We start from the raw sequence: 27,760 nt of genomic DNA on the forward strand, positions 1-27,760 counted from the left end.
CTTTCTCTAGTTGCGGCGAGCAGGGGCTACTCTTCGTTGCATTGCACGGGCTTCCCGTTGCGGTGGCTTCTCTTGTTGCGGAGCATGGGCTCTGGTGCGCGGGCTCAGTAGTTGTGGCTCACAGGCTCTAGAGTGCAGGCTCAGTAGTTGTGGCGCACGGGCTTAGTTGCTCCGCGGCATGTGGGATCTTCCCGGACCAGGGCTCGAACCTTGTGTCCCCTGCGTTGGCAGGCGTATTCCCAATCACTGCGCCACCAGGGAAGTGCCCAATATTAAGTCTTGAGTCACAGTACTGGATAGGAGTTGCCAGGATATTTCTCATAACATCCTGTTAGTTCCATGGATGACAGCTGGGGTTTTGTAACACCTGATGCCTAATGCTCTGCCATTTGGTAAGAAATTTCTTTCCTGGAAGGATTGAATGAGTAACTATTTTTCATATCCATATGAAACACCTCACACCCAACTCCGCCTTGCTGAATGTTTGGATGGTAGGATGTATATACAAAGCTGATACAATACTTACTTTGCGTTCACCAGGATGAAAAAGATGGTACACAGCTTCCTTTTTAATGACTGTGAGAACTAGAAAAGTTACTTTCCCCCTTAAGACTACCTAGCTGAATCAACCCAAGCTTTAACATCCTTGGTGAATTTTCCTTATTATGAAATTTCTTTTAAAGCAAAATTAAAGAACAACTTATTAGTCATTGCCAATACCAAAAATTATACAGCAACTTCCACTGATTCTCCATAGATAGAAGGCTCATCTTCCAGAGAGGTGGGGTAGAGAGAAAATTGTTTCAAGGGATCACTTCCTTTTAATGCTTTCTTTTGTGTTTATATGTGAGGCTTTCTTCATTTTTTCACGATGACTTCTCTAGCCTGTATTAAGGACTGTTTTTTTTTTCTTAAGCTATTGAATTTTTATTTCTTATTAAAAATCATTAAGTTCAGTAAAACTGTTAACAATGAGAGTTTTAAAAAAATAATAACTGGGGATTCCCTGGTGGTCCAGTGGTTAGGACTCGGCACTCTCACTGCCCTGCAAACAATCCCCCCTGGATCAAATGGTATAAAAAATTTTAGGGCTTTTGATATTTACTACAGAATTTCTCTTGGTAAAGCTTATATAATTTATACACTCAAAAGCATTTTAACCCTTTTTTTTTTTTTTTTTTTTACTTTCTTACAGATAAGACCTTAAATTTGTTGGTCCTACTCTATAGATAATACATGTCAAGCTTGATAATATTTATCAATATCCAATGGAATGTTGATCCATTAGCATCCATTTAGTACACTGTTATTGATTAGAAATCTTACCATATACTAGCTAACTATTAATCTGAGAGCCATTTCTAGCATTAAATAAAGATGAAAATTAAACTTAAAAACTTATATGTGAATTGCTTCAAAATATATTCAGGAAAATACTTTTTTTTTTTTTTTACAAACTACTGTATCATTGGAGAATGAGTAAGAGTCACAAGAAAGGTAGGTTTTGAACAGAACCATATCTTTATATCATAATATAAACATTTGGAAATTATTCCTGAAGTTGTATAGGCTGAAACTATAATAGAAATTTTTTAAAATTTAGATAAATTGATGGATAATTGAACAATGATTGACTCAAAGGAGAGATTAAGTATACTATATATAATTATTTCACAGAGCAACACTTTTCTACAAACTAGATTCATTATAAATACTAGACTAATAATCTGATCCCAAATGGAATTATTATATTCTATTGTCCTTACATTCATTCATTCAACAAATATTGAGTGCCTATATGTGCCACTTAAAGATTTTTAGTCTTTTTTCTAAAAACAGTCTTCCATTAGCAATTTCATATTCTACATAGCAAGAGTTTAGATTTCCATGAAACCTAAATAAAAAATAATATAGAGGGACTTCCTGGGATTTCCCTGGTAGTCCAGTGGTTAATACTCTGAGCTCCCAATGCAGGGCGCCGGGGTTCGATCCCTGGTCAGGGAACTACATCCCGCATGCCGCAACTAAGACCGGTGCAGAAAAAAATAAATAAATAAATAAAATATATATATATATATATATATATACATATATATATATATACACAGAGAGAGAGAGAGAGAGAGAGAGAGAGAGGCTTCCCTGGTGGTCCAGTGTTTGAGACTCCACACTTCCACTGCAGGGGTCATGGGTTCAATCCCTGGTTGGGGAACTAATAAGATCCTGCATGCCATGTGGCCAAAAATAAATAAATAAATAAATAAAAATAATAAATAAATAAAATAATGTAGAGAGTATTAAATCTTTGATATTTATGGAGACAAATGTGACTGGTGAATGACCTTGTAGTCCTAGAAAGAGAATTGCTGGGACTGGGGTTTCCCTGTTTCTGAAGTGGGAGGTGCTGCATCTGCCCACTAAGTCTCCAGGTGCTAGGAGCCGCTTTCTCAGCACTGCTCAAAACTGCTGGCAATTAAGCTCAGACTGCCCAAGTGGTCAGTCTTATCTGTCACTTATCCCCGTGACACTCTCATGCTCACCTTGCCTAAAGAGGGGGCGGGTCCCTCTATTAGAGGATGGCCCCCACATTATACCCACTATGTCCTGGCTCAAGTACATCTCTTTTTAGAATGTGTAAAGAGGGGGAACACATCCACCTGCTGCCCCTTCTACCTGGAGTTCCTGCTGGCTGAAAGTGATACCGCTGATACTCACTGGAGCCCTTTGCATGGCAATATTTAAGTAAACATTGTGGGAATCTTGGATCTGGCAGGGTCCCACTGCCCCCTTCCAGCCTTCTCCTCAACTCTACCATGTCTTGGCGAAATTACTAGAGTCCCAGGCAGGACCATCAAGGCACGTTCCCTTCTCCTCTACACCCCCTGAGCTTCCCTGAGAGCAGCTCCACTGCTTTTTGTTCCCTTACCCAACACACACAGGAGCTGGGATGTGAGGAGTTGAGGGGGGCCGACTAACTTCTAAACCGTACGGGTTCCTCTTCATTTCTTCCCCACCCTCCCCAGGTTTGAGGAGTGTTTCTATTTTGGATTTTGGTGATGGGGAAGGAACTGGCCTCTCTGCTGCATTTTCTTTCAAAACAATTTTTTTTTAATGACCTTGCATCTGGACATTCCTTTTGAACTTAGAAAGCTAGGATTCAGTGTTTTTTTCTCACACCCAGAACTGACCTCTGTCTTGACCCTACCCAGATGGTGCCCTCTTGTTTTGCAGCCCAAAGGGGAGAGATGGTCGTAGGTTTGGGGAACAAAACACATGGACTAACACCTCATAGAATCATCCCATCACATAGCTCATGAACGTTATGTTTTACATGAAGAAAATTGTTATGTTGTAATATGTGAAAATAATAGGAAAAATGTAATTATACCTTGATTAAAGCAATATAAAATGAAAATGTCTGTATAGAAAATAAGACAGAGTCAGCTCTACCCACCACCAGAGCCTCCCATCAAGCCTCTTAGATAGCCTCAACCACCAGAGGGCAGACAGCAGAAGCAAGAAAAACTACAATCCTGCAGCCTGTGGAACAAAAACCACATTTACAGAAAGATAGACAAGATGAAAAGGCAGAGGGCTATATACCAGATGAAGGAACAAGAAAAAACCTCAGAAAAACAACTAAACGAAGTGGAGATAGGCAATCTTCCAGAAAAAGAATTCAGAATAATGATAGTGAAGATGATCCAGGACCTCGGAATAAGAATGGAGGCAAAGATTGAGAAGATGCAAGAAATGATTAACAAAGACCTAGAAGAATTAAAGAACAAACAAACAGAGATGACCAATGCAATAACTGAAATGAAAACTACACTAGAAGGAATCAATAGCAGAATAACGGAGGCAGAAGAACGGATAAGTGACTTGGAAGACAGAATGGTGGAATTCACTGCTGCGGAACAGACTAAAGAAAAAAGAATGAAAAGAAATGAAGACAGCCTAAGAGACCTCTGGGACAACATCAAATGCAACAACATTCGCATTATAGGGGTCCCAGAAGGAGAAGAGAGAGAGAAAGGACCAGAGAAAATATTTGAAGAGATTATAGCCGAAAACTTCCCTAACGTGGGAAAGGAAATAGCCACCCAAGTCCAGGAAGTGCAGAGAGTCCCATACAGGATAAACCCAAGGAGAAACATGCCAAGACACATAGTAATCAAACTGGCAAAAATTAAAGATGAAGAAAAATTATTGAAAGCAGCAAGGGAAAAACGACAAATAACATACAAGGGAACTCCCATAACATTAACAGCTGATTTCTCAGCAGAAACTCTACAAGCCAGAAGGGAGTGGCATGATATACTTAAAGTGATGAAAGGGAAGAACCTACAACCAAGATTACTCTACCCAGCAAGGATCTCATTTAGATTTGATGGAGAAATCAAAAGCTTTACAGACAAGCAAAAGCTAAGAGAATTCAGCACCACCAAACCAGCTCTACAACAAATGCTAAAGGAACTTCTCTAAGTGGGAAACACAAGAGAAGAAAAGGACCTACAAAAACAAACCCGAAACAATTAAGAAAATGGTCATAGGAACATACGTATCAATAATTACCTTAAACGTGAATGGATTAAATGCTCCAACCAAAAGACATAGACTGGCTGAATGGATACAAAAACAAGACCCATATATATGCTGTCTACAAGAGACCCACTTTAGACCTAGGGACACATTCAGACTGAAAGTGAGGGGATGGAAAAAGATATTCCATGCAAATGGCAATCAAAAGAAAGCTGGAGTAGCTATACTCATATCAGATAAAATAGACTTTAAAATAAAGAATGTTACAAGAGACAAGGAAGGACACTACATAATGATCAAAGGATCAATCCAAGAAGAAGATATAACAATTATAAATATATATGCACCCAACATAGGAGCACCTCAATACATAAGGCAACTGCTAACAGCTATAAAAGAGGAAATTGACAGTAACACAATAATAGTGGGGGACTTTAACACCTCACTTACACCAATGGACAGATCATCCAAAATGAAAATAAATAAGGAAACAGAAGCTTTAAATGACACAATAGACCAGAGAGATTTAATTGATATTTATAGGACATTCCATCCAAAAACAGCAGATTACACTTTCTTCTCAAGTGCGCACAGAACATTCTCTAGGATAGATCACATCTTGGGTCACAAATCAAGCCTCAGTAAATTTAAGAAAATTGAAATCATATCAAGCATCTTTTCTGACCACAACGCTATGAGATTAGAAATGAATTACAGGGAAAAAAACGTAAAAAACACAAACATATGGAGGCTAAACAATACGTTACTAAATAACCAAGAGATCACTGAAGAAATCAAAGAGGAAATCAAAAAGTACCTAGAGACAAATGACAATGAAAACACGACGACCCAAAACCTATGGGATACAGCAAAAGCAGTTGTAAGAGGGAAGTTTATAGCTATACAAGCCTACCTAAAGAAACAAGAAAAATCTCAAGTAAACAATCTAACCTTACACCAAAAGAAACTAGAGAAAGAAGAACAAACAAAACCCAAAGTTAGCAGAAGGAAAGAAATCATAAAGATCAGAGCAGAAATAAATGGAATAGAAACAAAGAAAACAATAGCAAAGATCAATGAAACTAAAAGCTGGTTCTTTGAGAAGATAAACAAAATTGATAAGCCATTAGCCAGACTCATCAAGAAAAAGAGGGAGAGGACTCAAATCAATAAAATCAGAAATGAAAAAGGAGAAGTTACAACAGACACCGCAGAAATACAAAGCATCCTAAGAGACTACTACAAGCAACTTTATGCCAATAAAATGGACAACCTGGAAGAAACGGACAAATTCTTAGAAAGGTATAACCTTCCAAGACTGAACCAGGAAGAAACAGAAAATATGAACAGACCAATCACAAGTAATGAAATTGAAACTGTGATTAAAAACCTTCCAGCAAACAAAAGTCCAGGACCAGATGGCTTCACAGGTGAATTCTATCAAACATTCAGAGAAGAGCTAACACCTATCCTCTCAAACTCTTCCAAAAAATTGCAGAGGAAGGAACACTCCCAAACTCATTCTATGAGGCCACCATCACCCTGATACCAAAACCAGACAAAGACACTACAAAAAAAGAAAATTACAGACCAATATCACTGATGAATATAGAGGCAAAAATCCTCAACAAAATACTGGCAAACAGAATCCAACAACACATTAAAAGGATCATACATCACGATCAAGTGGGATTTATCCCAGGGATGCAAGGATTCTTCGATATATGCAAATCAATCAATGTGATACACCATATTAACAAATTGAAGAATAAAAACCATATGATCATCTCAATAGATGCAGAAAAAGCTTCTGACAAAATTCAACACCCATTTATGATAAAAACTCTCCAGAAAGTGCGCATAGAGGGAACCTACCTCAACATAATAAAGGCCATATAGGACAAACCCACAGCAAACATCATTCTCAATGGTGAAAAACTGAAAGCATTTCCTCTAAGATCAGGAACGAGACAAGGATGTCCACTCTCACCACTATTATTCAACATAGTTCTGGAAGTCCTAGCCACAGCAATCAGAGAAGAAAAAGAAATAAAAGGAATACAAATTGGAAAAGAAGAAGTAAAACTGTCACTGTTTGCAGATGACATGATACTATACATAGAGAATCCTAAAACTGCCACCAGAAAACTGCTAGAGCTAATTAATGAATATGGTAAAGTTGCAGGATACAAAATTAATGCACAGAAATCTCTTGCATTTCTGTACACCAATGATGAAAAATCTGAAAGAGAAATTATGGAAACACTCCCATTTACCATTGCAACAAAAAGAATAAAATGCCTAGGAATAAACCTACCGAGGGAGACAAAAGACCTGTATGCAGAAAACGATAAGCCACTGATGAAAGAAATTAAAGATGATACCAACAGATGGAGAGATATACCATGTTCTTGGATTGGAAGAATCAACATTGTGAAAATGACTATACTACTCAAAGCAATCTACAGATTCAATGCAATCCCTATCAAATTACCAATGGCATGTTTTACAGAACTAGAGCAAAAAATCTTAAAATTTGTATGGAGACACAAAAGACCCTGAATAGCCAAAGCAGTCTTGAGGGAAAAAAACGGAGCTGGAGGAATCAGACTCCCTGACTTCAGACTCTACTACAAAGCTACAGTAATCAAGACAATATGGTACTGGCACAAAAACAGAAACATAGATCAATGGAACAAGATAGAAAGCCCAGAGATTAACCCACGCACCTATGGTCAACTAATCTATGACAAAGGAGGCAAAGATATACAATGGAGAAAAGACAGTCTCTTCAGTAAGTGGTGCTGGGAAAACTGGACAGCTACATGTAAAAGAATGAAATTAGAATACTCCCTAACACCATACACAAAAATAAACTCAAAATGGATTAGAGACCTAAATGTAAGACCAGACACTATAAAACTCTTAGAGGAAAACATAGGAAGAACACTCTTTGACATAAATCACAGCAAGATCTTTTTTGATCCACCTCCTAGAGTAATGGAAATAAAAACAAAAATAAACAAATGGGACCTAATGAAACTTCAAAGCTTTTGCACAGCAAAGGAAACCATAAACAAGGCGAAAAGACAATCCTCAGAATGGGAGAAAATATTTGCAAACGGATCAACGGACAAAGGATTAATCTCCAAAATATATAAACAGCTCATTCAGCTCAATATTAAAGAAACAAGCACCCCAATCCAAAAATGGGCAGAAGACCTAAATAGACATTTCACCAAAGAAGACATACAGACGGCCACGAAGCACATGAAAAGATGCTCAACATCAGTAATTATTAGAGAAATGCAAATCAAAACTACAATGAGGTATCACCTCACACCAGTTAGAATGGGCATCATCAGAAAATCTACAAACAACAAATGCTGGAGAGGGTGTGGAGACAAGGGAACCCTCTTGCACTGCTGGTGGGAATGTAAATTGATACAGCCACTATGGAGAACAGTATGGAGGTTCCTTAAAAAACTAAAAATAGAATTACCATATGACCCAGCAATCCCACTACTGGGCATATACCCAGAGAAAACCGTAATTCAAAAAGACACATGCACCCGAATGTTCACTGCAGCACTATTTACAATATCCAGGTCATGGAAGCAACCTAAATGCCCATCAACAGATGAATGGATAAAGAAGATGTGGTACATATATACAATGGAATATTACTCAGACATAAAAAGGAACGAAATTGAGTCATTTGTTGAGACGTGGATGGATCTAGAGACTGTCATACAGAGTGAAGTAAGTCAGAAAGAGAAAAACAAATATCGTATGTTAACGCATGTATGTGGTACCTAGAAAAATGGTACAGATGAGCCGGTTTGCAGGGCAGGAGTTGAGACACAGATGTAGAGAACAGACATGTGGACACCAAGGGGTGAAAACTGTGGTGGGGTGGGGATGGTGGTGTGCTGAATTGGGCGATTGGGATTGACATGTATACACTGATGTGTATAAAATTGATGACTAATAAGAACCTGCAGTATAAAAAAACAAACAAACAAAACAACTAATACTAAACTTTCATTGGGTTATTTGTATGGAAATATGTTAATATAAATGTTTCAGACATTACATGAAATTTCTAAAAATCTTATATGTTCTGGTATAATGTTATAAGTCATAATCCTAGTTATTACTTTAAAATGTATATCTAAGAAATAACTAATTGTCTTGTCAACTGCATTATTATGAACTTTCATCAAATCTTTAACCGTGGTCATTTTTAAGTCTTTTGTCATTTACAGACAGTTCTGGGTGTACTCTGATGCTTTTGCAAATATGTTCCTATAAAAGGGTTTCATCTTCAAGAAATTCATGGAAAAGACTCTGACAAGTACAGGTTTCTGGTAACTGACTGTACTGCTGAACTGAATGAATAAGCATTTTCAGAACTCTAATGAAAAACTTATGAACTCATAAAAGTGCTAACAAAAGATCAAGAAGAAAAAAAAATTAATTACATGGGACTGAGTGAACTGATGAGGATGAGTATAATTTTTGTGTCTTTCTGTTTGAATTAAAAAAAAAAATCCCACAAGGACTCAGAGGCAAAGAATATACAAATCAGTTTTCACTGCAAAGTAAAGGAGCTGCTACAGTGGAGGATTACTGGAATGAATGTCAATATTATGACATAGTATGAGTGTGTTTCATGTTTGGTAATTGCAATCATTGTTGTTTTTGTTGTGGTCATCCTTGTACAATGCTTGGTGTCAGTCTATTTATCTCTTGTAAAAATAAAATACAGTGTGTGTGTGTGTGTGAAAAAAAAAAAAAGAAAAGACAGGGATGAGGAATACTAAATTGCTAATCTTGGTTACATTTAGAGTGGAGGGATTATGAGTGAGATTTTATCTCTGTTTTCAAAATGCTTGTGATTACTTTCATAAGTAGGAAAAAAAATGAATTTACCAAAAGTAAAAGAGAAATGTGTCTTCATTGTTTGCATGTACATTTCCTTGAGCAGACCTTGAATAATGAAGAAATAACCTACATTTATAGATAATGATCCCAGTCTCCTGTGGTAAGCCATTCTAGTGCTCTAATAACCTTCTTGGTCAGGAAGTTTTCCTTTTATCTGTCATTAAATATCTTCTGCTATATTATTATAATGTTTCTTATGTCTCTGGCTAAAGTTTTAGCTTGTTATTTAGCCAATGTTTACATTGTGGTTAATCACAAAGGAAAAGTATATTCATATATTATAAATAACAATAATATGTTAGCTAAACTATTAGTTGTTTATTGAAAGCATTACAAATTATATAAACCTCTATCATAAAGTATCATAATATATTGGAATAAATATAAACAGGGATAAAATAATTTGTCTTTACCTACCAGACTTCTTAGTATATGGGAGACTTCCAATAAATGATTATTAAATAAATTAAATTTTATGATTTTAAAAATTATGATCATTTCTTAAGTATATAATGATTTGAAATATCTTGATTTTTGAAAGTCTTTGGATTAAAATCCAGATCAAGGCTTTTAGATATTTATTTGAAAAACTGTCATCATCTACAATATGAGAGTTTTGCCTGGAGGGTCTAACTAACCCTTTCACCCTCTATGAAGACATGTAATTCTTTTTTTTTTTTTGGCCTTGGTTCCCCAACCAAGGATTCCCCGGCAGTGAAAGCACTAAGTCCTAACCACTGGACTGCCAGGGAATTCCCTCAAGGTAGGTAATTCTATGACTTTATGATTCATTGGCCCACAAATGCCCAAAAACTCAAACCTAGTTATTTTTTATATTTAAATATTGTTTTATTTATTTTAAGAAACATTAAAAAAAAATAGAACTGGCATATTTAGGCCAGACCTGTATTGTCAATAGAAACAGAGTTGAGTGCTTCTCTAGTCTAGTGGATTCAGATCGCAGAGCTGTGTGACTAAACAATCCTCCCGCAAGATGACAGAAGGTAGGCTATTTTTACATGTAGTGAGGATAGTTTTTTTAAAATGGCTCTATGATTTATACAGTCTTTTTCACACTCCATGTTGACTATGCACATGGCCTAAAATAAAATAGTATTAAGAGTACAGTAGAAACACTACAGAGACAGCTCATTGACAATCAACAGCTTTGGAAGCTTTGATTATAAAATCACAGAAATTGCCTGGAGAAAGGGGGAAAAGTTAAACCCCCTAACTAAGGTGTTCTTCAGCCACTGGTACAGAATTTTGTATAGTTTCAGCAGTGGCCCAAAGGAGTAGCAATTCAGACGGGATAATCAATCCCTAGTCTGGAGGTCCCCGAAACGTTTCTGAGGACATTGTAGGCAGTTTTAGGATTAACCAAGGAATTTCACTCAGTATAACCCGACTAGGGATCCCTTAATATCATGAACTCAGGCTGTGAAAACTCCAAGGGCAGTGTTTCCCAAAGTGTAATACCTGGGGTATTTAAGGCAGTGACATTTTCCCTGCCCACCCCTCTGTGAACGTACTACCACAGTATGCTCTGGACCCATGCTGTCCAATATGGGGCCATCAGGCCCAAACAGCCATTGAATACTTGGAAGTGGCTAATCCAAATTAAAATGTGATATGAAATACACACCCAATTTTGAAAGCATAGTAGGAAAAGAAAGAATGTAAAATGTCTGACTAGTAGTTTTTTGCATGGATCACATGTCGAAAAGATATTTTGGATAAACTGGGTTAAGTGAAACGTACTCTTAATATTAATTTTGCCTGTCTCTTTTTACTTTTTTCCATGTGGTTATTAGAACATTTTTGATAACACGTGTGGTCTGCATTTGTGGCACACGTTATATTTTGGCTGGACGGTGCTGTTCCGGACAGACACCACTGGGAAGAGCTCCTGCCCATCCCAGCACTCCGCTCCCACAGCATGCTGGGAGCTACACCTGGGGCCACCAGAGAAAGCTCTGCCTCAGGCGAGGAGGAGGATTTATCTGATGACCAACAGCAGGGGCTGTGTGGGAAGCTCCGTGCTGGGTGCTGGGGCGGAGTCTGGGGCTGAAGGCGGATGAGGTAGAGGGAGGAAATAGATCTTTGCACTTTCGGTTTCCTGAAGTTTCCTTATTAAGTAGATTTATGTAAGCAGGGGGCAAAAAAAGCGAGGGCGTTAACAAATATATTAGTACAGGTAAGTCTTTAGATATGTCAATATGGCAATTGAAGTTTGTTTTATACATCAAGGTGACTGTTTACTTAAGATTCTTTGACTAAAACCATTGATATATGTATATTAGAGTATGATTTTCTGGGTTTTATTGTGAATCATTAACTTTTCTGTTTCATACTAAGTACAGGGTTCATTTTCTCCATTACATCAGGAGACAGCTTTTCATTCAAGGAAGGAGAGAAGCTAACTTCTCTGCCCCACACAGTTTCTTCTCTATCTACACCCGCAGCAGTCACCCTCTCTGTCTACGTTACTACTGACACTTAATCAAAGTGCCTACAGTTGGGACCCGTGAGAGGTGTTGGTAATATGCTAAGCTGTCCTTTTGAATGTTTCTATCAGCCCCTGAAGACTAGAGTTGCATTAGTATGGAAGGACATTCAAGAAATTTCTGTTTAAATAGGATACAGGAGTGCTACTAAAGACATTTTTTTTTCTGTTAAAGTTAAAAATGCAGGAAATTATAAAGAACAGAAAAACAGTCTGAGAATGAAGGCAATTTTGCAAACAGAAATGAGTTCATTAACTATCTTCTACATAGAAATTTATTTATTTATTCACCTACTTGGTATTTTGATGAGACTCTCCCAGCTAGGTGCAAGGCGAAGGTATGTACAGTGGGTGCTAGTTTCATGAAATCTTCCAGGCAGTTAAGAAGAAATTTCACAGAGGACAATCTCTAGTACAGATCTGAAAACTTCAAAATGGAGAAACTCAAAATTAGCAAAGAGGGGAAGAAATTCCTTTTTAAAAAGAGAAAGATGTTAATTTTTACCTCTTGAAAAAGACCAAGAGCGCTGCCATCAGTTCTAGCAGACTCCTTAACAGCAATATGTCTTGTAGGCCAAATTTTCTACTGGGTTTTGATCCCACCATTGTTTAGAAGCCAAGAATTAAGTTGAACTAAAGAAGCCTAGCTTGTTTTTGGTCTTCATATTGTGTTATCAGTGTTATGAAATAACATGCAATATTAGAAAAACAAGCACAGGAAAAGGGAGTTCTTTATAACTTCTTTATTTCTTTTGTATTTAAATTATTCCTCGGGGAAAAGAGAACAGAAGAGGCAAAAGTGTTTCTTCCATTTTATAAATACATGTAGTACATAATCTCCTTAATTTGGAATTGATTTGGCTGAGCACCTCTGGGTGGGTACCGACGGAAGATGATGTGGAACATGCCTTGATCTCAGTTTCTAACACTACCAGTTGCAGCTATTAATGAATTCTTAATACCAGGGTGTAAAACACATAGTCCTTATTTTTCTAAACCAAATATCATCAGCGTTGACCCCTCATCTATTCACCTGGCAGGAAATCAAATCTCAGTTATTATTCAATCCCCTTTTCTCCCCCCCATGGAATCATACAAGAATCACAGGCTTATACTGTCCGAGGAACTGTGGGAAGAGGCCCAAACTTAGTCCTTGGATAGCTGTTGACTTCACTTCCATTGTTTCTTCTGTAGGTGCTGATCACTGATACTCTGGTGGGCTTGCACAAGGCTACCTTCTTGCTGTGTTCTCACCTGGCCTTTTCTCTCTGCACAGGTACTCCTGGTGTCTCTTCCTCTTCTTATATGGACACCAGTCCTATTGGATTAGGGCCAACCCTTATGACCTCATTTAACTTTAATTACCTCCTGAAAGGCCCTAACTCCAAACACAATCACATTGGGGATTAGGGCTTAAAACTATGAATTTGGCAAGGATTGGGATGGGTGGGGGGTTGGTAAAATTCAGTCCACAACAGTTGCCCTTGGAGGAGTTAACTGGACCACCAGAGTAGAGAACAAATTCATTAGTGCAAAGTTACTGGAAATTCAGACTTGGATGAATTCAGAGGTGAGGAAGAAAGAATACCAAGTTGGGATTTCAGATGCTTCTGCTCTCACCTGTTCCCTTCTCAAGTCAAAAACTAGACCTTATCTCTCCATCTAAAACCAGCCAGGTTAATCCTTTTCAATGGACTGGAAACACAGCCAATCTTTACTTTCCTCCTGGGTGAGGCTATATATATATTTCTTTTTTTCTTTCTTTTAAGAAGTTCTTTTTTTAAAAAATAAATTTATTTACTTTATTTATTTATTTTTGGCTGCGCTGGGTCTTCGTTGCTGCGCGCGGGCTTTCTCTAGTCGTGGAGAGCAGGGACTACTCTTCGTTGAGGTGCGCGGGCTTCTCCTTGCAGTGGCTTCTCTGTTGAGGAGCACAGGCTCTAGGTGCGCGGGCTTTAGTAGCTGTGGCATGTGGGCTCAGTCTATGTGGCTCGATGGCTCTAGAGTGCAGGCTCAGTAGTTGTGGCGCATGGGCTTAGCTGCTCCACGGCATGTGGGATCTTCCTGGACCAGGGCTCGAACCCGTGTCCCCTGCATTGGCAGGCGGATTCTTAACCACTGCACCACCAGGGAAGTCCCAAGGCTATATTTTTAAAGACAACATGCTGGGGACTTCCCTGATGGTCCAGTGGTAAAGACTCTGTGCTTCCACTGCAGGGGGCACAGGCTCAATCCCTGGCTGGGGAAGTTCTGCATGCCCAGTAGTAGGACTGCTGGGTCATTTGGCAATTCGATTTTTAGTTTTTTAAGGAACCTCCATACTGTTCTCCATAGTGGCTCTATCAATTTACATTCCCACCAACAGTGCAAGAGGGTTCCCTTTTCTCCAAACCCTCTACAAGCATTTGTTGTTTGTAGATTTTCTGATGATGCCCATTCTAACTGGTGCGAGGTGATACCTCATTGTAGTTTTGATTTGCATTTCTCTAATAATTAGTGATGTTGAGCAGCTTTTCATGTGCTTCTTGGCCATCTGTATGTCTTCTTTGGAAAAATGTCTATTTAGGTCTTCTGCCCATTTTTTGATTGGGTTATTTGTTTTTTTCATATTGAGCTGCATTAGCTGTTTATATATTTTGGAGATTAATCCTTTGTCTGTTGATTCGTTTGCAAATATTTTCTCCCATTCTGAGGGTTGTCTTTTCGTCTTGTTTGTAGTTTCCTTTGCTTTGCAAAAGCTTTTAAGTTTCATTAGGTCCCATCTGTTTATTTTTGTTTTTATTTCCATTACTCTAGGAGGTGGATTAAAAAAGATCTTGCTGTGATTTATGTCAAAGGGTGCTCTTCCTATGTTTTCCTCTAAGAGTTTTTAGGGTCTAGTCTTACACTTAGGTCTCTAATCCATTTTGAGTTTATTTTTGCTTATGGTGTTAGGGAGTGTTCTAATTTCATTCTTTTACACGTAGCTGTCCAGTTTTCCCGGCACCACTTATTGAAGAGACTGTCTTTTCTCCACCGTATATCCTTGCCTCCTTTGTCATAGATTAGTTGACCATAGGTGCGTGGGTTAACCTTTGGGCTTTCTATCCTGTTCTATTGATCTATATGTCTGTTTTTGTGCCAGTACAATATTGTCTTGATTACTGTAGCTTTGTAGTGTAGTCTGAAGTCAGGGAGTCTGATTCCTCCAGCTCCGTTTTTTTCCCTCAAGACTGCTTTGGCTATTCAGGGTCTTTTGTGTCTCCATACAAATTTTAAGATTTTTTGCTCTAGTTCTGTAAAACATGCCATTGGTAATTTGATAGGGATTGCATTGAATCTGTAGATTGCTTTGAGTAGTATAGTCATTTTCACAATGTTGATTCTTCCAATCCAAGAACATGGTATATCTCTCCATCTGTTGGTATCATCTTTAATTTCTTTCATCAGTGTCTTATAGTTTTCTGCATACATGTCTTTTGTCTCCTTAGGTAGGTTTATTCCTAGGTATTTTATTCTTTTTGTTGCAATGGTAAATGGGAGCGTTTCCTTAATTTCTCTTTCAGATTTTTCATCGTTAGTGTATAGGAATGCACGAGATTTCTGTGCATTAATTTTGTATCCTGAAACTTTACCAAATTCATTGATTAGCTCTAGTAGTTTTCTGGCAGCATCTTTAGGATTCTCTATGTATAGTATCATGTCATCTGCAAACAGTGACAGCTTTACTTCTTCTTTTCTGATTTGGTTTCCTTTTATTTCTTTTTCTTCTCTGATTGCTGTGGCTAGGACTTCCAAAACTATATTGAATAATAGTGGAGAGAGTGGACATCCTTGTCTTATTCCTGATTTTAGAGGAATTGCTTTAGTTTTCACCATTGAGAATGATGTTTGCTGTGGGTTTGTCCTATATGGCCTTTATTATGTTGAGGTAGGTTCCCTCTATGCCCACTTTCTGGAGAGTTTTTATCATAAATGGGTGAAGAATTTTGTTAAAAGCTTTTTCTGCATCTCTTGAGATGATCATATGGTTTTTATTCTTCAATTTGTTAATATGGTGTATCACATTGATTGATTTGCGTATATTGAAGAATCCTTGCATCCCTGGGACAAACCCACTTGATCATGGTGTATGATCTTTTTAATGTGTTGTTGGATTCTATTTCTAGTATTTTGTTGAGGATTTTTGCATACATATTCATCAGTGATACTGGTCTGTAATTTTCTTTTTTTGTAGTATCTTTGTCTGGTTTGGGTATCAGGGTGATGGTTGCCTCATAGAATGAGTTTGGGAGTGTTCCTTCCTCTGCAATTTTTTGGAAGAGTTTGAGAAGTATGGGTGTTAGCTCTTCTCTAAATGTTTGATAGAATTCACCTGTGAAGCCATCTGGTCCTGGACTTTTGTTTGTTGGAAGATTTTTAATAACAGTTTCAATTTCATTACTTGTGATTGGTCTGTTCATAGTTCTGTTTCTTCCTGGTTCAGTCTTGGAAGGTTACACCTTTCTAAGAACTTGTCCATTTCTTCCAGGTTGTCCACTTTATAGGCATAGAGTTGCTGGTAGTAGTCTCTTAGGATGCTTTGTATTTCTGCGGTGTCCATTGTAACTTCTCCTTTTTCATTTCTAATTTTATTGATTTGAGTTCTCTCCCTCTTTTTCTTGATGAGTCTGGCTAAAGGTTTATCAATTTTGTTTATCTTCTCAAAGAACCAGGTTTTAGTTGTATTGATCTTTGCTATTGTTTTCTTTGTTTCTACTTCATTTATTTCTGCTCTGATCTTTATGATTTCTTTCCTTCTACTAACTTTGGGTGCTGTTTATTCTTTCTCTACTTCCCTTAGGTGTAAGATTAGAATGTTTATTTGAGATTTTTCTTGTTTCTTAAGGTAGGCTTGTATATCTATAAACTTCCCTCTTAGAACTGCTTTTGCTGCATCCCATAGGTTTTGGATTGTCATGTTATCGTTGTCATTTGTCTCTAGGTATTTTTTGATTTCCTCTTTGATTTCTTCAGTGATCTCTTGGTTATTTAGTAACGTATTGTTTACCCGCCATGTGTTTGTGTTATGTTTTTTACCCCTGTAGTTGATTTCTAATCTCATAGCATTGTGGTCAGAAAAGATGCTTGATATGATTTCAATTTTCTTAAATTTTCTGAGGCTTGATTTGTGACCCAGGATGTGATCTATCCTGGAGAATGTTCCGTTTGCACTTGAGAAGAAAGTGTAATCTGCTGTTTTTGGATGGAATGTCTTATAAATATCAATTAAATCTATCTGTTCTATTGTGTCATTTAAAGCTTGTGTTTCCTTATTAATTTTCTGTCTGGATGATCTGTCCATTGGTGTAGGTGAGGTGTTAAAGTCCCCCACTATTATTGTTATTGTCAATTTCCTCTTTTATAGCTGTTAGCAGTTGTGTTATGTATTGAGGTGCTCCTATGTTGGGTGCATATATATTTATAATTGCTATATCTTCTTCTTGGATTGATCCCTTGATCATTATGTAGTGTCCTTCCTTGTCTCTTGTGACATTCTTTATTTTAAAGTCTATTTTATCTGTTATGAGGATTGCTATTCCAGCTTTCTTTTGATTTCCATTTGCATGGAATATCTTTTTCCATCCCCTCATTTTTAGTCTGTATGTGTCCCTAGGTCTGAAGTGGGTCTCTTGTAGACAGCATATATATGGGTCTTGTTTTTGTATCCATTCAGCGAGCCTGTGTCTTTTGGTTGCAGCATTTAATCCATTCATGTTTAAGGTAATTATCGATATGTATGTTCCTATCACCATTTACTTAACTGTTATGGGTTTGTTTTTGTAGGTACTTTTCTTCTCTTGTGTTTCCCACTTAGAGAAGTTCCTTTAGCATTTGTTGTAGAGCTGGTTTGGTGGTGCTGAATTCTCTTAACGTTTGCTTGTCTGTAAGCTTTTGATTTCTCCATCAAATCTGAATGAGATCCTTGCTGTGTGGAGTAATCTTGGTTGTTGGTTCTTCCCTTTCATCACTTTAAATATATCATGCCACTCCCTTCTGGCTTGTAGAGTTTCTGCTGAGAAATCAGCTCTTAACCTTATGGGAGTTCCCTTGTATGTTATTTGTCCTTTTTCCCTTGTTGCTTTCAATAATTTTTCTTTGTCTTTAATTTTTGTTAATTTGATTACTATATGTCTTAGCGTGATTCTCCTTGGGTTTATCCTGCCTGGGACTCTCTGCACTTCCTGGACTTGGGTGGCTATTTCCTCTCCCATGTTAGGGATGTTTTCGACTATAATCTCTTCAAATATTTTCTCGGGTGCTTTCTCTCTCTCTTCTCCTTCTGGGACCCCTATAATGTGAATGTTGTTGTGTTTAATGCAGTCCCAGAGGTCTCTTAGGCTGTCTTCATTTCTTTTCATTCTTTTTTCTTTATTCTGTTCTGTGGCAGTGAATACCACCATTCTGTCTTCCAGGTCACTTATCTGTTCTTCTGCCTCAGTTATTCTGCTATTGATTCCTTCTAGTGTATTTTTCATTTCAGTTATTGTATTGTTCATCCCTGTTTGATTGTTCTTTAATTCTTCTAGGTCTTTGTTAAGCATTTCTTGCATCTTCTCGATCTTTGCCTTCATTCTTTTTCCGAGGTCCTGGATCATCCTCACTATCATTATTCTGAATTCTTTTTCTGGAAGATTGCCTATCTCCACTTCATTTAGTTGTTTTTCTGGGGTTTTATCTTGTTCCTTCATCTGGTACATAGCCCTCTGCCTTTTCATCTTGTCCATCTTTCTGTGAATGTGGTTTTTGTTCCACAGGCTGCAGGATTGTAGTTCTTCTTGTTTCTGCTGTCTGCTCTCTGGTGGTTGAGGCTATCTAAGAGGCTTGTGCAAGCTTCCTGATGGGAGAGACTGGTGGTAGGTAGAGCTGGGTGTTGCTCTGGTGGGCAGAGCTCAGTAAAACCTTAATCCGCTTGTCTGTTGATGGGTGGGGCTGGGTTCCCTCCCTGTTGGTTGTTTGGCCTGAGGTGATCAAACATTGGAGCCTACCTAGGCTCTTTGGTGGGGCTAATGGCAGACTCTGGGAGGGCTCACGCCAAGGAGTACTTCCCAGAACTTCTGCTGCCAGTGTCCTTGTCCCCACGGTGAGCCACAGCCACCCCCCGCCGCTGCAGGAGACCCTCCAGCACTAGCAGGTAGGTCTGGCTCCGTATCCTATGGGGTCACTGCTCCTTCCCCTGGGTCCTGATGCACACACTACTTTGTGTGTGCCCTCCAAAAGTGGAGTCTCTGTTTCCCCCAGTCCTGTTGAAGTCCTGCAATCAAATCCTGCTAGCCTTCAAAGTCTGATTCTCTAGGAATTCCTCCTCCCATTGCCAGACCCCCAGGTTGGGAAGCCTGACGTGGGGCTCAGAACTTTCACTCCAGTGGGTGGACTTCTGTGGTATGTGTTATCCAGTTTGTGAGTCACCCACCCAGCAGTTATAGGATTTGATTTTATTGTGATTGCGCCCCTCCTACCATCTCACTGTGGCTTCTCCTTTGTCTTTGGATGTGGGGTATCTCTTTTGGTGAGTTCCAGTGTCTTCCTGTCAATGATTGTTCAGCAGTTAGACGTGATTCTGGTGCTCTCGCAAGAGGGAGTGAGCGCACGTCCTTCTACTCCGCCATCTTGAACCAATCTCCGATCAATGTAGTCTTAATAATTTTTTTCTCCATGACTTTTTCATTTTGCAGGCACAAGGTAATGTTTTATGTTTTTTGTTCTTTTTGGCCATGTTGCGCAGCTTGACGCACAAGGTAATGTTGTATGCCAGGGTCTAAAAACTTTAACGTCTACAGGACCTGGTGGGTAACATCAATGGATGAAGTGAACTGGGAATAATAAAATAGACTCCACTGAAGACAGAGTAGTGGTCACTTTGACAAATGTATAACAATGCCCTGCCTAGAGGGGCAGCAGCTACTGATCCTCAGGCAACTGTTGCAGAGTAGGGACGTTGATACAGATTTATAAAGCTGAGAAGCCTGAGTATGTTGAATTGACTGGTTATCAGCACTGAAGTTAAGATTGTAGGCTCTGGAGCCAGGCCTCCTGAATTTGAATCATAGTGCTACCAATTAACTACGTAACCTTAGGCAAGTTACTTATCTGTTCTCTGATCCTCAGACTGTACCTGTATCATAGGGTTGTCGGGAGGATTAAAAGAATCATGTGCTTAGATTTCATATTTAGCATTAAGTATTCAAAAATTGGGGGCTATTGTCATTATCAGCTATTAATTAAAATTTTAATTAAACTTTCAATTTTGAGATAATTATAGATTCAAATGCAAGTGGAAGAAAAAAATACAGAGAGTTCTCATATTTCCTAGTTTCTCCCAAAGGTAACATCTTGCAAAATTATAGTACAGTATCACAGCTAGGATACTGATATTGACACGGTCAAGACACACATTTCCATCTCCATAAGGCTCCCTCACATTGCCCTCTTACAGCTGTACCCACTTTGTTCTGCCACCACTCCCTTATGAACACCCAGTAACCACTAATCTGTTCTGTTTCTATAATTTTATTTCTAGAATGTTATATTAATGGAATCATACGGTATGTAACCATTTTTATTGGCTTTTTTTCACTTAGCATAATTTGCTGGAGATTTGTCCAGCCATTGAATCAACAGTTTATTTTTTGTTGCTGAGTAGTATTCCTTAGTATGATACACTACAGTTTGTTTAACTATTCACCTGTTGAAGGACATATGGGTTTTCCCACGTTTTGAATATTATGAAGAAAGCTACTATAAACTTTGGGGACAGATTTTTGTGTGAACTTAAGTTTTCATTTCTCTGGCACAAATGCCTAAGTGCAATTTCTGGGTCATATGATAGTTACATGTTTAGTTTTTTTAAGCAAGTGCGCAACTATTTTCCTGAGTAGCTGTACCATTTTACATTCCCACCAGCAATGTAAGAGTGGTCAAATTTCTCCGCATTCTCATCTACATTTGATGTCGCTGTTTTATTTTAGTCATTCTGATATCTCATTGTGATCTAAATTTGCATTTATCAAATATTTAATAATCTTGAAGATTTTTTCATGAGCTTATTTTCAATCTGTATATGCTCTTTGGTGAAATGTCTTTTTATATCTCTTGCCCATTTTCTAATTGCATTGTTTATTTACTGTTATGAGAGCTCTTTATATAGAGTAAATACTAGTCTCTGTTAGATATTCAGTTTGCAGATATTTATTTCCAGTCTGTAACTTGTCTTTTCATCCTCTTAACAGGGTCTTTCAGAAAGAAAAAAGTTTTATTTAATTGAGATATATATTCATATAACATAAAATTCTCCATTGTAAAGTGCATACTTCAGTGATTTTTTTTTTAAATTATATTCACTATGTTGTGTAACCATCATTACTACCTAATTCCACAACATTTCCATCCCCTCCAAAAGAAACCCTGTACATATTAGCAGTTAGTCCTAAATTTCCTCCCCATCTCCAACCTTTGGCAACCAGTAATCTACATTTCTATCTCTATGGATTTTCCTATGTTGGACATTTCATATAAATGAAATGAATACAACATGTAGCCTTTTGTGTCTGGCTTCTTTCACTTAGTGTAATGTTTTCAAGATTCATCCATGTTGTAGCATGTATCAGTAATTCATTCCTTTTAACAGTATAGTATTCCCTTGTATGGATATAATACATTTTGTTTATCCATTCATCAGCTAAAGGACATTTGGGTGGTTTCCACTTTATAGCTATTCAAATAATGGTGCTATGAACATTTGTGGACAAGTATTTGTTTTAGTACCTGTTCTCAGTTCTTTTGGGTATATACCTAGAAGTGGAATTGCTGGGTCATACAGTAATTCTATGTTTAACTTTTGAGGAACTGCAAAATATTTTCCACAGTGCAAAAGTTCTTGTTTTTCTTTTTTAAAATATCAAACCAGTCTTGCATTCCTGGAATAAACTTCACTTGATCATAGTGTATAATTCTTTTTATGTATTACTAAATTCTTTTTGCTTTTTTTTTTTTTTTTTTGGCTCATGGGATCTTAGTTCCCCAACCAGGAATGGAACCTGGGCCCCAGCAGGGAAAGCACCGAGTCCTAACCACTGGACTGCCAGGGAATTCCCAATGAGTACTTTTTAAGGAATTGGTCTATCTCATCTGAATTGTCAAATTTTTGTGTGCAGAGTTGTTTGTAGTATTCCTTTATTACCTTTTTGATGTCTGAATGGTCTTTAATTACAGTCCCCTGTTCATTCCTGATACTGGTAACTTGGGTTTTCTCTCTTTTTTTCTTTGACAGGCTTGCTAGGTGTTTGACAATTTTACTGATCTTTTCAAAGAACCAGATCTTTCATTGATTTTCTCCATTGTTTTTCTGTTTTGAATTACATTGATTTCTGCTTTTATCTTTATTATTTCCTTCCTTCTGTTTGGATTTATATTGCTCTTCTTCTTTTTCTAGGTTCTTGGCAGTGGGAGCTTAGATTTTTGATTTGAGACTTTTCCTATTTTCCAATGTGTGCATTTACTGCTATAAAATTTTCTCTCAACACTATTTGGCTGTGTGCACAAATTTTGATATGTTGTATTTTTGTTTTTATTCCATTCAGAATATTTTTTGTGTTCCCTTACGACTTCCTCTTTGATCTATGGATTATTTACAAGTAAGTTGTTTATTTTCCAGGGGTTTGGGACTTTTGCTGGAAATCTTTCTTACTGATTTCTGGTTTGATTTGATTGTGATCTGAGAACATACACTGTATGATTTCAATTATTTTAAATTTGTTCTGGTTTGTTTTATGGCCTAGGATATGATTATCTTGGTACATGCTCCATGAAGAGTTGAGGGATACTTTTTAGAATTCTATTTCAGTTTATATAGGGTGTTTTTGTGTGTATCTTTTTTTATAGCTTTTTTAAGTGGTTGCTCTAGGTTTTACATTACGTCTACATAATTTCTACTGATGTCATCATTTTACCAGTTTGAGAGAAGCACAGAAAATTTAGCTCCCTTTCCATATCTTAATCTCCCCCATTTAAAATTGTCCTAAATAGTGACTTATGATGAAAATCTCGTTTAAAATGTTTTTATACTTTACTCAATCCATTTTTAAATGACTGACTTTTCCACCAGAACGTAAGTTCCACCATAACAGGGAGCTTTTTTTTTTTTTTTAATTAATTAATTAATTTATTTTTGGCTGTGTTGGGTCTTCGTTTCTGTGCGAGGGCTTTCTCTAGTTGCGGCAAGCGGGGGCCACTCTTCATCGTGGTGCGCGGGCCTCTCACTATCGCAGCCTCTCTTGTTGTGGAGCACAGGCTCCAGACGTGCAGGCTCAGTAGTTGTGGCTCACGGGCCTAGTTGCTCCGCGGCATGTGGGATCTTCCCAGACCAGGGCTCGAACCCGTGTCCCCTGCATTAGCAGGCAGATTCTCAACCACTGTGCCACCAGGGAAGCCCTAACAGGGAGTTTTGTTGGGATTGTTCACCAATGTTTTCTCAGCTTCCTGCTAATGCAGTGATGGTCACATTTTCATAACTGCCACCGTTGAGAAGGAGGCAGCTTCAAAAAGTTCTAGGGATAGATCATTCTAGGTAGAAGAAACAGTAAGTAAAAGGCACCAGGCCAGAATATACTTTCAGTCATACTAATAATACTGAATATAACATTCTATGTGACATAGCTCATTTTATCTCAATCCTCATAAACTATAAATATGTTGATCTGTTGGACCCATTTGAAACACTATTTGGATTCTAATCCAAAACATAAACTGGCCAAACCCAGATGGTTTCACTCAGTATTTTCTTCATCTTACCTTTTTATCTGTCTCTTCTAAGTATAATCTAGTTTTACTTCTGTGCCTTTTTTTCTGACTCTGTAATTTAATATGTTTTTACTCACTGTTAAATTAACATTAAAACATTATACAAGGAAGTTTAAAAAAAAAAAATGATCCACGATTCAAACGTTATTTTCCCTGGCAGCTTTGCATGGCTAAGGCTGCAAACTCTAGAGCCATACTACTTTATATTCACATCCTGGCCGTGTGACTTTGGGTAAGTTACTTAGACCTTTGCCTCAGTTCTCTCATCTGTAAAATGAGAAGAAGAACTGCACGCAGTTTTCTATTAAAGCTATTGTACCTCACGCAGTTGTGAGAATTAGGTGAATTAATCCAATGCACTTAAAACAGTCTGGCACATAGGAACCCCCTGAATAACTGTTCATAATTCTTATTTTCAACCCATCAATTTTCTTCCCACATAATTTGTATTTAGTTGTAATCATAGGATATGTAAAGCACTGTGTTCTACTTTTTTTCATTTAATGTTCATAAGTTTTCCTCCACATTTCTATTTATTAACATAGATACTATTTTTAATGACAGCCTGACATTCCATACCATTGATATATTTTGCTTAAACATTTCTCTAGCATTGGACATTTAATTATTTTATTATTATGAGTCATGATCTTATACACATACTTTGTATATGATGCTATTTCTTTCTTTTGAATGATTTACCTAGCAACAATTCCCAGGAGTATAATTTTTGATTTTGAGTCCCATATTTAAAACTCTTTCCTTCCTCTATTTAGTTCCAAGGAAGCAACTACTTTCAGTACATCATGGAAGGAGAGGCAGACATATCATACCACCACAACGAAGTAATCTTCATGTAGCAATAGACTCTCTGTACAAGACTGATAAGGTCTGCATTATTAACATCACTTTTGTCATCACTCATTCATTCAACAGACAATTACTATTCACCTAGGATGTGCCTGTCTATAGGTAGGAAGAAAGTTACAAAAGGGAGCCAGAGATGTACAAAAAAGAGTGGGAGAAGCTCCAAATACAAAACACCACATTATTTACAAACTTTCCATGTTGATGCTGTGTGTCTTCTTAGGCACAACGTGGAATCTACTTCCAAGTTAAAAAAAAAAGGCATTTTCTTCTCTCAAGGAAGCAAAATTATGTCAACCTGACATTGCTCACCTAAACATACAAATTTTATAGAAACCGTGTGGATATTTGGTAAGAAGGGAGTCCCTGTCTTTAAGAAGTCATAAATGCCTTTTTCTGTATCTCAATTTTATTAAAATAAAGAAGGCAGTAATAGTATTGTTTGAATCTTCTTCTTGGAGGAAGAGGGAGAAATCTTTTTAGGTCCACCATCACATTCCTTCTTTTGAAGAGGCTCAACCTGAAAGCTCGAGTTACATAAGCCTAACTTTGTATTCTGTTTTCTATTAAAGCTATTGTCCGTTTCACATAAGAAATAGTACATATTAAATTTTTTTTTAGCCTACCACATCCTGAGTTCAGTTTTACACCTTTTCATCCATGTAGCTGAAGCTCTCTTACAGTCTCTCTGACACTGTCTCTAACAACACTCTGCTGAAAACCAATGCAAGTACTCTTTACTACATGCTCTGGGGATCATATACAGGCGTTAACCACCTACTTACACTGTTTGGTAATATAAAGAATGCTTTCTTCAGGAAACAGTATGGGAAACGACCTCAATTATCACCGATAAAGAGTTATGTTGATCTAGATGTTTTGTTTACAAATCAGTCTCTGGTTTTCCTGAGAACTAAGAGTGACAATAAAGACATTCTCTTCTCTTTTAATTTTAAACTTTATGAAGGGCTTACATGAGGATCTGGATTTGCTTCCCTTTCAATCAACCTTTATAAACTTTGAGAGCCTCATTTCCATTAAGTCAGAAATATGAGCCTCCACAGTTGCCTAGCTAGCCGAGGCAAAGTGAGTTGGAAACTAGTTCTTTTAATCACCACAGTGTCAGTTAAAATCTTCAGACAGTGACTTTTACGCTTTTTGGATCAGACCATTTGATGAAAATTCTAAGTCCTCTCCATTATGCATATATATATATATATGTGAGCATTTTTCTTGGGAGAAAGCCAACTTTATTACCATAATTATGTAACTATAACTTTTTCTCTACACACACGTTTTGCATCCTTTCAGAAGGTTCCTGACTTCTGCTCCCTCAAAGAACACCTGCCCTGGGGGAAATTATGTTAATTAGTCAACAGGAGGCAGAAGAGACTGGGGCTGGGAGGAGGCAAGATCACAAAAGAAAAATTTTACTAGATTCTTCCTGAGACAGCCCATCATCATCACCTGAGTGAAAGAGAATTTGGAATCAGAAAGCCTTGGTTCAAACCTGTGTGCTCTTCCCATCCTCCCCCTCCCCTCCCAACCCTTTTCCTAAGGAGTAGTATGACTTTAGGCAAATCATTAATCATTAGATTTTTTTTTTCCTGTAAAATGGAATCTTGTCAGACTTCTCAGGGTTATTGTATGATCAAAAGAGAGATAATATAGGAAGGCATGTTTTTAGGTCTCCAACAAGCATGAAGTAGAATGATGATTATTTCACGTCCCTTTCCCTTTGCTTCATCTTCAGGCTGACTGCCTGGCCTACCATTCAGTTCCCAGCTCCACTGTCACCTCCTCAGAGAAGCCTCCAGGACAACTAGATCTGTGGCCTCCCCATCCCCATCACTCTCAACACCATCACCTACTTGATTTTAGTCAGGACACTTCTCACATGTGTAATGGCTTCATTTTTTACTTGCTTATTGATGACTGATTGTCCTTCTCCCTGAACTAGACTAAAAGCTCCTTGAGGGCAGAGCCCAGGCCTTTAACAGTTCATGGGACATGGTGGACACTCAAATTTTGTAAGTCAGGAGAGCAGTAGTTTAGAGCAGCGGTCCCCAACCTTTTTGGCACCAGGGACCGGTTTCACGGAAGACAGTTTTTCGGGGGGTGGAGGGTGGGCATAGAGAGGTGGAGGGGTGGAGGGGTGGGGAGGGATGGTTCAGGCAGTAACGCGAGCCATGGGGGGAACGGTTCAGGCGGCAATGCCAGCCATGGTTCAGGCGGTGGGCGAAGGGGAGCGCCATTTGAAGCTTTGCTAGCTGGCCCGCCGCTCACCTTCTGCTGTGCAGCCCGGGCCCTAACAGCCACAGGCCGGTACTAGTCTGCAGCCGGGGCGGGAGGGTTGGGGACCCCTGGTTTAGAGCTCAAAATCAGGAGGCCGACTACGGGGATTTGAATTCTAGCTTTTATATTTATTAGTTGGGCGACACTAGGCAGGTTGTTTAACTTCTCTGTGCCTCACTTTCACCCTCCATAAAAATGGGGGATTCTGATAACATATACTTCACGGAAATGTTAATACGGGTAACGTACTTGAAAGAGTGCCTGGGACACAGTAAGTTACCTAAGGGCAATTTTCTACCTTACAGTGAATGAAGAAAGTGTTACTACAGGACTAGGGAGGCCACGTGACCTGTAAGTGTATCAGATACGCTCTGCTGCTTCAGGTTTGGCAGTAAAAAGACTTACTCTTTTGGTAAAACTCGTTGCTTCGCTCCACCGCACCGCGTCACCCACCTGGTTCGCCACCATTTAGCGGAAGGGGAGGTGCGGTCCCTAATTGCGACAAGAGACCCCGGTCACCCACAGGTGGCACTGCTCGGGTTCTCCCGGGCTGGGGGTGTCCGTGACGTCGCGGGTCAGTTCTCTGGGGCGAGGGGGGAAGGAGGAGGCCCAGCACGGCGTCCAGGAACACCAGGGACGTTCCCGCGACTTCCCCGAAACTCCGACTGGGTCGGGGGAGCCGGGAGGCCCACCCGACCCACTCCGGCCTCCAGTCTCAGAACCGCAGCAGACCCGTGCGAACCTGTAGCCGCCGGCCTCGGAGTGCGGGGGCGGAGCCATCGGGGG

At 38.5% G+C, this 27,760-nt stretch overlaps 1 long non-coding RNA gene across 2 annotated transcripts; it reads right to left on the bottom strand.

The window, feature by feature from the left end:
• Positions 1–27,683, bottom strand: LOC137763755 (uncharacterized). 2 transcript variants are annotated; one of them, XR_011073842.1, is made up of 3 exons: positions 27,428–27,683; positions 12,291–12,422; positions 1–408 (listed from the first exon to the last, which is right to left on the bottom strand). It is a non-coding gene; the product is annotated as an uncharacterized lncRNA (long non-coding RNA). The 2 variants fall into 2 exon arrangements; XR_011073843.1 differs by having other exon boundaries at positions 27,380–27,683.
• Between the last annotated feature and the right edge of the window lie 77 nt (positions 27,684–27,760).

Source organism: Eschrichtius robustus, chromosome 4, assembly GCF_028021215.1.
Source record: "Eschrichtius robustus isolate mEscRob2 chromosome 4, mEscRob2.pri, whole genome shotgun sequence".
Lineage (NCBI taxonomy): Eukaryota > Metazoa > Chordata > Mammalia > Artiodactyla > Eschrichtiidae > Eschrichtius > Eschrichtius robustus.